General features: G+C 44.0%; 1 protein-coding gene across 1 annotated transcript in view; it reads right to left on the bottom strand.

The window, feature by feature from the left end:
- disp3 (dispatched RND transporter family member 3) overlaps positions 1–12,937 on the bottom strand; it is a 748,238-nt gene that overhangs the window by 356,617 nt on the left and 378,684 nt on the right. Inside the window, exon 6 of the mRNA XM_078559213.1 lies at positions 7,285–7,376. The gene's annotated coding sequence lies outside the window, so the exon portion shown is untranslated. The remainder of the gene's footprint in view (positions 1–7,284; positions 7,377–12,937) is intronic.

Here is a 12,937-nt window from a genome sequence, read left to right as displayed (position 1 = left end):
CATTTTAAAGATGAGATTCGGATGCCTTGATCACTCAGCTGGAGCTCTCCAATATGGCCCAGCAAGGGCTTCAAGTATGGTTGTTGTATGTTGCATGCTGCACAACAATGCGCAGCGGAGGGGCCTCCAACTAGATGATGATGAGGCCATGGGTAGAGCTCCAAAGTCTGGGAAGGAAGAAGATGAGGAAGAGAAGGAGGAGGAGGAAGCCAATGTACATTCAGGTCATTTTTAAACAGATAAGGATGATGAGCCCACCAATGGCAGAGCAGCAGGAGGCATGGACATGCACCCAGGTCTGAAACCATGCAGGAGGGGTTCCTTGCCAGATGGGTCCTCGTTCAGAATAGGTTTTTCATAAGGTCTCCAAAATAACAACTGCCATCAGCAGTCCCTGGTGACATACCTCCACATAAAGATCCTTGTACCTTGATGCAATTCAGTTACATTCAAACTGCAGCTACCCTCTCCATCATAAACGTGGTCATCAGCATCTTTCAAATACACATGTAATATTTCCCTTGCAAGCTGACTTCCTCATATGAATGCCATTGACTGTGAATAAGGCACCCATGCCGCCAACTCGACTATAATCAAGCCATGCCCACGATACAGATAATGACAAGAATGAAGACGTAAAACCCTATACATGCAGAAACGAGTGTATGTTGCATCATACGTGCAGATATGGCATCTCGCTTATGATGATTAAATGACTGTGCCATAACAGCTCATTGAAATAAGTTTTGTTACATCCATTCCAGCAATGGTCTTGCTTTAAGAACTGGGCACCGCATGTATTGGTCCTGGCTTACATATACCTCTGCAAAATGCACAAACTGCATCCTGTGACACTGGAAATGACAATGCAGCCACTGTAGTGGTGACAGCAGATGACCTTTATTAACTGGACAATACATGGCCTACCGAGCTGTGCTACCCACACCAAGGCCAAAGTGCAACACTGCAGTGCAAATAATTGTATAGCACCCAATGCTCATGCTTCAGATGTACTTGCTGACCAGCATCTGGTCGTGGACTTGGATAATTTAGCCTCTGTTAAAGTCATGCTTAGACGGAAACCGAAAAATACAAGGAGCATCTTAATGCTTGAGCCTTTGACCTCTGGAGTCTTATGTGATACAACAGAGAAGGAAGAAGCTCTCGTATGCCTCACCAATCGGGCCATATCATTGCTCCTGGTGAAGCAACATCAAGATGCAACTCAGCATGCCACCCTCAATATTACTGGTAAGAAGGGACGTCACATTTTTATCATTCCTTTTGAGTTCTCCATTGTACACACACACACACTGAGTCAAGTAGAAGTGAACATATTCAACAAGTGCTCAATTGATACATATAACGTGAATACAGTAACCAGGGAGAACTCATTAGTGCTCTAGGCAAAACGGCATCCTGCGCTCACACACACTCCTACGACATGCCACCTGTGTTGCCTCAAAGCAGGCTGCGCATTTATCTGTCTAAATGGCAAAAAAAGAGCATGGTGGCCGGCCTTGTTGCATAGGCACCCATTGGGGTCCTCCTTCAGACTGTGGCCTCTGCAACTCGGCATGGGCAGCCATGCTCACTGGCACATGTGGAGCAGGAGAGGGCTCTGGCAGAGGAGTGGTGGAAGGTGAGGGCGCTGAGGAGTTCTCGCCACCTTCACCCTCCTCAGAGTTCGCCACAGCCCTGGGTTGGTCTTCAAGTAAGGCTGATGGGGCTGGCTGCTGTCGTCCAATAAAGCAACCGCTGGGCCAACAGTGCAACTGTCATGTTAAGGGTACGCAGCTTCTCATGTATCTCAGTATTCATGCTCTAAATGGACTGCTGCAGGCTACTGAGGGAGACTTGCACCCTTTCCAGGTCGAGACACTGTTCTTGCATCCACTCCGAGTGTTGTACATGCGTCTCCCATGAGGTTGGCTAATCTCTCATGGTTAAAGCTTATGTGGTAGAACCCCTGGGACAATGTGGATGGAACTCATGACAGCGATGGACTCTTACATTTGCCCCAAGAGCCCCATTGCCTCAGGGAACTCTGCCAGATGTCCACACATCTGTACCTGACTGGAAAAATACTGTGCCCCAAAAGCTGAATCCTGAGGCTCCACATTCCTGCCCACTGGAGCACCATCATGACTTTCCACCCTCCTCCGAGGGGGACTGTGCACAGATGTCTCTGACACCTCCTCCTGCACTCTGTTGCGCTGACTTTCACCCTGTGCTACTGACTCTAAACGCGCGCTACATCACTCCAATGAGCCTGTATCTGAGTTGGTGAGGTGTGGACTCGTATGATGTAATTCTGCATCCTCGGACATCTCTTCCTTTTGATGCCTGAGGGGTGACATGGACCAGTGGGGGAGGGTGAGCAGAGCTGGGACTAGTGTGAGACACAAAATGACATATTTAGGTATAGTCCTTCTCAACAAGAATGCACTCTCTGATGCACGCTACTGCCTTAACCATGCTCGCAATGCCTGCATGACTTAACCCCATCTTTGCACTCCCTCTCATGCTAATGTCGCCTTGTGCTCAGTGAAGTGACAGCATGACCTCCATCGTTAAGGCAATCTCAACACCTCGTTTCTCACCTGCTACTAAAGAGTCACCATCACCAACAGACAGCTGCACAGGCATCCTGGCATCTCCATGGCCATCTTCTCCATGGGGCACATGAGCCTCAAGTAGGCTCACCCACCCCCAGTCTGGGCCATCTCTCTGGTGTTCTTCACCCTTTTGTTCTGCAACCACAACATGAATTAATGTCACCCTCAAATACAGTGCGTGCAGAGATAATGCTCTTCAATGCATCTGTGCATCATAATGTCTATTCACATCCATTTTGCATTCAGCTAAATTACACATTCTTCTGCTTCAGCACTGAGGTTTATATGTGCCAGGTCTCATATTTTATCTGCAGCATGCAGATGTGATTCTTTCCTTGGACCTTTGTGACTATAAGCCAAGCAACAGGTCACTTTTGCAGTACTGGATCCACGATCTCCGATGATCTCCAGTTGCACTCATGGCTGCCGTAATCTGAACCCACGTCTTCTTGGTCATAGCAGGCAGTTTGTGACGGCCAGCAGGGTAGATCAGCAAACGAGTGGCAATCGGGCAAGTGGATAGGAGAATGGGATCATTCATTCACTGAGTCTACCCAGCTTACTAAATCAATGCATATTATCTGCATCAAGTAGTGGTGGCAAGGCAATGCCATCTCAGCACACTTTTGATTAGGAAGCATCAATGACAATTCACCCAGAAGGAAAGCCCATGATGGGTCATGCGTTCTCAGATCACCTAACAGTTGGACAACATTTACAGCTTTGACACTCACCTGACAACTCAGTAACTCCAAGGCTCCGTATGTGCTGAATTCAGGAACACTCAGACCAACAACTCCGAAGGGGCACTTTATATATCCGCCTGTGTTGCCCAACCTGCAAGGGGCCCATCTCCGACCCAACACCACATCCTGGCTTGCCTGCCCCGACTTCAATTCCAGCCTGGCCCCCCAACTGAAAATCAGACCTATGGATGACCATTTTTAAAGGGCAGGTAAGCAGAGCCAGGAATTCTCCTGCCTCTGTGCACCCAGCCCAGGGTTGAAAATCTGGGCCCAAGATTGCGAATGTTCTTGCTCAGCTTGAGACAGCTGCCAGTTAAGTTGTTTTTTGCCAGGTGCATTTTACATGGGAGCAAGAGTTTAAATAGAAAAAAAAAATAACCAAAATATGTTTTCATTTTGTACTGATCTCACTCCCTATTAATGTACATGTATCTTTTTGTTAAACATTACATGAAGAGGAATTTATCACCCGGGGGGATTCCTGCCCAAACACAATCGACAGCATGGCTACGAAAATCCAAGCTTTTATCACCTAAATATCATCCCTTGTTGACCTCCTCTTCTCTCTGATTGTATTTACCAGGTAATGCCCTGCAAAATAGGCTTAGTCTCTTCACTGAAACATCCTAACATTCAACAATATGCACCTTTAAGATTTTGGATAGCTACAAACCAGTTAATATAAGCTTTATTTCGTTGCTACTGACACTAAACTCAACCTCCACTCTGAGAATACAACCACTGGAACCTTGATGTCACAGCAAACAGAAGTACTTCTGGAAGGAAGGACTATTAATGTAGCTTAACAGTATTCATTATCTATCCAATATATGACTTGAATTTTGCGGTGGTAATAACAGCAAAACTGTTAGCATCCAATGTCATTACTCCACTGAGACTAACAGCAACTTCAGGTGTCCACACATGTGCAGAATATCACAAAAATTCAGAAGTTGCAGTCAGTGATGCTATGCTCTTTCAGAGAGTGCGCTGTTAAGGACCCCGATATCCCCTCCCCGCTCCCACCCAACTGAGCGCAATTTCTAAGTAATCAGTGAAGTGATGAAAATTTCCACTTTTACAATCTCTCTCTAAAAACCCTTGAAAAAAATTACACCTTGTTGAATGAGGTGAAACTGGCACACTAACAGGGGAGGGGATGTGAGAAAGAATTTTTTCACCCAGAGGGTGGTGGGAGTCTGGAACTCGCTGCCTGAAAGGGTGATAGAGGACGAAACCCTCGTAACATTTAAGAAGTATTTAGATGTGCACTTGTGATGCCATGGCATACAAGGCTATGGGCCTAGTGCTGGAAAATGGGAGTAGAATAGTTAGGTACTTGTTTGACCGGCGCAAACTCGATGGGCCGAAAGGCCTTTTTCTGTGCTGTAGACCTCTATGATTCTAAGACGCTATAACATCATATTTACTGCTAAATACCCTCATTAGCCCTGAGAAACTCATTTTACATTTGTGGAATGTCAAATTTTTCAATTATAACAATATTGCAAAGTAACAATTTTAATTTTATTGTTATTTTGATATTTTAGTTTATATTTAAATTCAACCATAATCTATTTTGCTATCTCAAAATTTAGAAGTGAGGGATGAAGCACTTTTAATGTCCTGATTTGTAGTCTGTGAGAATACTTCAATGTGATTGGCTGCTTAATCCGCCTGCTGACATCACTTTTTTGCATTCCTGAAGATCTCGATTTCCTGTTGCTTTTGCTGATCTCAGGCGGAAGCCAGGCATTCATAAGCAGCATCAATCTACAGAAATAATTACTCTATAATTCACTTCAAGAAGTAGTTAAGAGGAATTACCCTCACTATGTGACTACTTATAGCAACTAAACGATTTAGGCTTAATGAATATAGCTGCACTTTAACGACAGAATAATACATTGTGTGTCACATAGTTAAGCTTACCCAGAGGATCTTCTATATCTACCACTAGCAGGATCATGGGCATCCTATTGTGTATATAAATAATGACCTAAATTGTGCGTATGAATATTTAAAAAAAAAAGGCATTTCCCAAAACATCTTGTGTAACAATTTACGTGCTGTCATCTGAAGCTGTTTATTATTAGCTATAATGTGTTTAGATTTCTTTCTTGGGATTACTGTTTATTTTTAATTATCATGATAAATTTCCTATTCATGCATATCTGCTTTCTCCTGATCTATACATGGCTCTAATGTGCATCATTCTTCGCACATTGAACAAGGCCCTGTTGAATGCCCACAGGATTTATAATTATTTGCCTTGCAGCTCGGTTACGTCAGAATGACAATAATTTAAAATACTGAAGAGTTGGGTGGGATAGTCAGTTAACTCAATGGCCTTTCAACCAAGACAGAAATTCTAATCCAGCCCCTCTATTGTCATGGAAATAATTTTCTGGTTGGCGAGCAGGGGCGGGGCCCGCTCGCCGATGCGTAAAATGACACGTGGTGATGTTAGACGGGTGTCCCGACGTCACTGCGTGTCATTTAGACTTTCAGTTTGTTGGGCTGTGCCCACTGAACTGTCAAAGGCCTATTAAGACCTGTTAAAAACGAATTGATATAATTAAATGAGCTGCCTGTCCAACCTTAAGGTTGGCGGGCAGGCGAAGAGCCCAGGCGGCCTTCGCATTTTTCATGGAACCTCATCCAAGGACAGGATGAGGTTTCATGAAGTGTTTAAAAATTCAATAAAAATTATTTAAAAAATTAATTGACATGTCCCAGCTCATGTGACACTGAGACATGAGGGGACATGTTTTAAAAGTTTTTAATTACTTTATTCAGATGTTTAAGAGTTAAACAAACCTCTCTGAGTGCCTCAGGGAGATTTCTGCGCTCTTTCACGCACATGCGCGAAAGAGCGCAGGCTTGGACTCAGGGGATCGCCCCTGCCCACAGAGGAAGCGTTCAGCACTTTTGGGTGAGTGTCATGCTGGGTGGGCCTTAACTGGCCCACCCACGTAAAATGGTTGCGCTCGCTCCCGCCCGCCCCCGCACAACCCCCCCAACAGGGGGGAAAATTCAGCCCCATGAGTCATTTTGTTTCCATGCTTTTTCTCTCTGTCTTTTTTACTCGCACATTCATAGTTTTGTTCAGGTGAAATAAAAATTGTTTTTTAAGCTCTGTGAAGTAGAATGTATCATGATGTACAGTAGTAAACAAAATGAATAAAAAACTTTTCAATCGCTTGTCTGTGACAAGTCATCCTTTGAATTAAAACAACCAAAGTGGTGTTATTTAGTCAGATGCTCATTATCTCAGACACCAAAGTCTAATTTTCTAACTGTATATACATCTTAAAAATATAGTTACATTCCAGGTTTCATTTGCAAAGTGTAGCTGCAATGGTAGATGGCTCAGCGGATAAAGATACTGATTGGAACATACAGGCAAGGAAAGTCCCAGAAGAGAGGAGGTGGTCTTGACCAACATTTATCCCTCATCCAACATCAATAAGCAGATCATCTAGTTATCATCACATTGCTATTTGTGGGACCATTCAGTGCGCAAACTGGCTGCTGCATTTCCTACATTACAATACTGACTACCTCAAAAGTACTTCATTGGCTGTAAAGCACTTCAGGAGGCCCTGAGGTTATGAAAGCTGCTATGTAAATCCAAGACTTAAATTCTTTCTTTCTAACAGTTACTCCCAGAGACTATCCATTGACCTGATACAGAAAGGGCACAAGACTAGCAAACACTGGGGGTTGGTTGGATTGGACACTACTGCAAAGCCCCATATGACCAAATAGTCCAATGGATCTCACCATCCAGGTTCACACATGAAAAATTGGATGGGGAATCATCAAGAGAGCTCCCAGTGCCTGTGGAACGGGGCTCCAGCTATAAGTCACCACCTTCAGGACAGGATGGAGTAAATAGGAAAGCAAGCTGGACTTACTGGCAACATTTGAAAGTGTGTTAACTCAACTTCAGGAAATCTGAGGCACTATACAATTCCAGGATCAGGATGTGAATTTCCACATGAATATCCTTTTGATAGAAATGAAGAGAAGGTTACATGTTAAAAAGAATTATAATTGAAAAATCAATGTTTAATTTAGTGCATCATAAAAGTGAGAAGATGAACATGATACCTTAATCCGTGGTAGAACCAAAATATTTTGTGTATAAAATTTATGAGATAATAATTGAAAAATCACAAGAGAGGGAGGAATAGGTTATTTAATTAATGTGAAGATGCTAATTGATACCAAGTTTAAGGTACATGTAATGTGATCATAACACTTACATTGCAGAATTGCCACTGTGATGTTATATTATCTACCAGCAGACTTAAATTACACAATCCATTTTTAAACTGTAGATTATGCACACTGTTGCCAAAATCAATCAATGATGGAGGGGGTGGGTTCAAGTCTAGTGGTAGAGATGCCGATCAACGGAGCTGTTCCATCCTGGATAGTATAGTGCTCCAAAGATTCTTGTAGCTTCTTTTATTTAGGTAAATGGCGAGCATTCCATTAAACTCGATTTGAGCCTTGCAGATGATGGAAAGAATCTTGAAGGGGTGGGGGGGGGGGGGGGGGGGGGGGGGAAGGGGGGTTGCTGCGATTAGGAGGTGATCCATGTGTTGCAGACTGTCCAGTCTTTGCCCTGGTCATGCAGCCACACAGCAGATGGAGCTGGTCCAGCTAAGCTTCCGGTTAATGGTAACTCCCATGATGTTGATACTGGGGGAATATGGCAATGGTGGCATCAATTAATCATGTAAGGTAGTTGTGTTTTCTTATTTTAGATGGTTATTGCTTCACTTTTATGTGGTGCAAGTATTTACTGCCACTTGCCAGTTTTAGTCTGAATATTGTGCAGGCTACTTGATTAATGGAAGAGTTGTGAATGCAGCTGAACACCACAGGATCATCAATTAACAGTCCTATTCCTGGCGTTATGATGGAGGGAAGGTCATTGATGAAGCTGCTGAATATGGTTGGGCTGAGGATTCTAACCTGAGGACCGCTTGTGACGATGTTTTAGGGTGGAAAAGAGGAACCTCCAACAACCACAAGCATTTTCCTTTGCATCAGGTATGACACAAGCCACTGGAATGTTTTCCTCAGTGCCCAGGTTTAGTTAGGTTATCCAGATTTTTGCATAGCAAAGATTTACTCCAGCCTTATCCTGTCATACAAAGCAATCCTTGTACACTGACACACATTATATAAACAGAGTCTACACCTGAAAACCATCACACAATATACAAAGCGTATGTATACCAACACGCGTTATACAAACAGTGCCCACATACCAATACACCAACATCATCCCCACCTCCACCCTGATTGCCTGATTGGTGTCTAATAGGCTTCAATTTTCATGATGAGATATGGCTGCAACCATGTAAATGCAATTGGGACTGATTGAGTGAATGTTTGCCACTCACTAACAGCATCAAAGGCTCCAAGATCAAGGCACAGCAAGCTAAACCACAATCAGAGTTCCGTCTACATTATTAAACAATCACACTTCAATCACATTCCAGAATTTTCAACTTTCTTTTGCCTTGGTGACACTCAGAGCCTGTGTGATGATTCAACACCAGATGCAAAATAGATGTCTGTCACTGACCGTGCCCATTGGAAGATGATGGAGATTGTCACAACTCACTTCACTTCTGATGTCAGTGATCTTTAGAAAGAAAAAACACCCCTTCCCCGTTGCCTGTGTTCAATTCAAAACAAATAATAAGCAAGGAGTCATTTGGTAGCACAGAACTTGAGCATTGCTGAAAAAGAGACATGTTGAAGCTTTTCGTTTTGCATTCATCAGGACACTTCGCAAGAACAATACATGTGGATGATATGTTTGCTATATTTAAATCTGCAGCTGCATGTAATAATTTCCTGACATGTCTTAATGGGCTCCATCCTGCACTCAAATTCACCTTTGAAATGGAGCAGTCAAATTAACTCCCCTTCCTTGACGTACTAGTTGAGAAATCTGCCAGGGGTTCTCCACCATGGTCTACGCAAACCTACCCTCAGTGGTCAATATATGTGTTGAGATTCTTACAGTTTCACATGCTATGAGATTGGTCTTATCAGCAACCTTGTAACTAGGGCCCGAGCCATTTGCTCATCATGCAAGCTTGATGCTGAAATAGACCATAAGACCATAAGACATGGGAGCAGAAATTAGGCCATTCGGCCCATCGAGTCTGCTCCGCCATTCAATCATGGCTGATAAGTTCCTCAACCCCATTCTCCCGCCTTCTCCCGGTAACCTATGATCCCCTCACCAATCAAGAACCTATCTATGTCGGTCTTAAATACACTCAATGACCTGGTCTCCACAGCCTTCTGTGGAAATGAATTCCATAGATGCACCACTCTCTGGCTAAAGAGGTTTCTCCTCATCTCTGTTCTAAAAGGTCTTCCCTTTACTCTGAGGCTGTGCCCTCGGGTTCTAGTCTCTCCTACTAATGGAAACATCTTCCCCACGTCTGCTCTATCCAGGCCTTTCAGTATTCTGTAAGTTTCAATCAGATCCCCCCTCATCCTTCTAAACTCCATCGAGTATAGACCTAGAGTCCTCAAACGTTCCTCATATGTTAAGCCTTTCATTCCTGGGATCATTCTCGTGAACCTCCTCTGGACCTTCTCCAGGGCCAGAACATCCTTCCTGAGATACGGGGCCCAAAATTGCTCACAATATTCTAAATGTGGTCTGACCAGAGCCTTATAAAGCCTCAGCAGCACATCCCTGCTTTTATATTCTAGTCCTCTCAAAATAAATGCCAACATTGCATTTGCCTTCCTAACCACCGACTCAACCTGCAAGTTAACCTTAAGAGAATCATGGACTAGGACTCCCAAGTCACTTTGCACTCCAGATTTCTGAATTCTCTCCCCATTTAGAAAATAGTCCATGCCTCTATTCTTCCTACCAAAATGCATGACCTCACACTTCCCCACGTTGTATTCCATCTGCCACTTCTTTGCCCATTCTCCTAACCTGTCCAAATCCTTCTGCAGCCTCCCCGCCTCCTCAATACTACCTGTCCCTCCACCTATCTTTGTATCATCTGCAAACTTAGCCAGGATGCCCTCAGTTCCTTCATCTAGATCATTAATGTATAAAGTGAAAAATTGTGGTCCCAACACTGACCCCTGCGGAACTCCACTAGTCACTGGCCGCCATCCTGAGAAGGACCCCCTTATCCCCACTCTCTGCCTCCTGCCAGACAGCCAATCTTCTATCCATGCTAGTACCTTGACTCTAACACCATGGGCTCTTATCTTACTGAGCAGCCTCCTGTGCGGCACCTTGTCAAAGGCCTTCTGGAGTCCAAGTAGATAACATCCATTGGCTCTCCTTTGTCTAACCTACTCGTTACCTCCTCAAAGAATTCTAACAGATTTGTCAGGCATGACCTCCCCTTGATGAAACCATGCTGACTTTGCCCTATTTTACCATGCACTTCCAAGTATTATGAAATCTCATCCCTAATAATGGACTCTAAAATCTTACCATTGACCGAGGTCAGGCTAATCGGCCTGTAATTTCCTGTCTTTTCCCTCACTCCCTTCTTAAACAGGGGCGTTACATTAACGATTTGCCAGTCCTCTGGGACCTCCCCTGACTCCAGTGATTCCTGAAAGATCACCACTAATGCCTCCACTATCTCCTCAGCTATCTCCTTCAGAACTCTGGGGTGTAATCCATCTGGTCCAGGTGATTTATCCACCTTTAGACCTTTCAGTTTTCCTAGCACCTTCTCCTTGGTAATGGCCACCATATTCACCTCTGCCCCCCGACTCTCTTGAACTTTGGGGATGTTACTCGTGTCTTCCACCGTGAAGACTGACGCAAAGTACCTATTCAGTTACTCCGCCATTTCTTTGTTCCCCACTACTACTTCTCCAGCATCATTTTCCAGCGGCCCAATGTCCACTTTTGCCTCTCTCTTACCCTTTATATATCTAAAAAAAACTCTTGCAATCTTCTTTTATATTACTGGCTAGTTTACCCTCATATTTAATCTTCTCCCTCCTTATTTCTTTTATAGTTGTCCTCTGTTGGTCTTTGTAGGCTTCCCAATCCCCTGGTTTCCCACTGTTCTTCGCCACATTGTATGCTTTCTCTTTAGCTTTTATGCTGTCCCTGACTTCCCTTGTCAGCCATGGTTGCCTCGTCTTCCCTTTAGTATGCTTCTTCTTCCTCGGGATGAATTTTTGCTGTGTCTTCCAAATTACTCCCAGAAACTCCTGCCATTGCTGTTCCACTGTCTTTCCTGCTAGGCTCATCTCCCAGTCAATTCTGGCCAGCTCCTCCCTCATGCCTCTGTAGTTGCCTTTATTTAACTGTAATATCGTTACATCTGATTCCAGCTTTTTCCTCTCAAATTGCAGGGTAAATTCTATCATATTATGGTCACTTCCTCCTAAGGGTTCCTTCACCTTAAGCTCCCTTATCAAATCTGCCTCATTACACATCACTAAATCTAGAATTGCCTGTTCCCTAGTGGGCTCCACCACAAGCTGCTCCAAAAAGCCATCTCACAGACATTCCACAAATTCCTTTTCTTGGGATCCACTACGAACCTGATTTTCCCAGTCTACCTGCATATTGAAATCCCCCATGATCACTGTAACCTTGCCTTTCTTACACGCCTTTTCTATCTCCTGGTGTATCTTGTGCCCCACATCCTGATTACTGTTCGGAGGCCTGTACATAACTCCCATTATGGTTTTTTTACCTTTGCGGTTCCTCAACTCTACCCACACAGATTCTACGTCATCTGACCCTACGTCATTTCTTGCTATCGATTTCATTTCATTTCTTACTAACAAAGCAACCCCACCCCTCTGCCAACCTGCCTATCTTTTCGATAGGATGTATGTCCTTGGATATTTAGCTCCCAGTCCTGATCCCCTTGCAGCCATGTCTACGTGATGCTCAACACATCATACCTGCCAATTTCAATCTGCACCACAAGCTCATTTACCGTATTTCGTATACTGCGTGCATTCAGATTCAACACCTCCAGTCCTGTATTTCCCGTCCCCTTTCTCATTGTCGTCCCTTTATAGGGCACATCAAAGGCATCCTGCAGGATAATGGCTACCCTGATCAGATCATTTTGCACTGTATATCATGCAAACTCATGAATGGGCCTAAGGCTGTCACTTTTAGCCTTGTAAAGTGTCCATTCTACCTCAGACTACCCTGGAAGGGCAAGGTATCTCAAAAAATTGAGCAACAGGTGAAGCTAGCTGTTTCACACTGCTACTATGCAGCAGCAACACACATGGTATTTGCCACTAACAGGATGATGCTGTCAAGCCAAAACTATATTCTGCCCATCACAATGTGGTATATGAGTTTCAGTGCCAGTGTGATGCTAGGTATGTAGGTTGTACATCCCAAGGACTGGCAGATCATACCAAACAGTATGTCCCAGCCGCTGTTCTCAACGGGCAAGGTACAGACTGTATCCAACCAGCCCGTGCTTGCAAAACTCAAAACACAGTATCCAACATTGGATGTGATTCCACAATTGTACAACATTTGTTAAATAATCCTCAGTGTGC

This window comes from Cetorhinus maximus, chromosome 15, assembly GCF_964194155.1.
Source record: "Cetorhinus maximus chromosome 15, sCetMax3.hap1.1, whole genome shotgun sequence".
Classification (NCBI taxonomy): Eukaryota; Metazoa; Chordata; class Chondrichthyes; order Lamniformes; family Cetorhinidae; genus Cetorhinus; species Cetorhinus maximus.
Note: the sequence above shows the minus strand (reverse complement) of the source record. Positions and strands in the feature narration are given on the sequence as shown.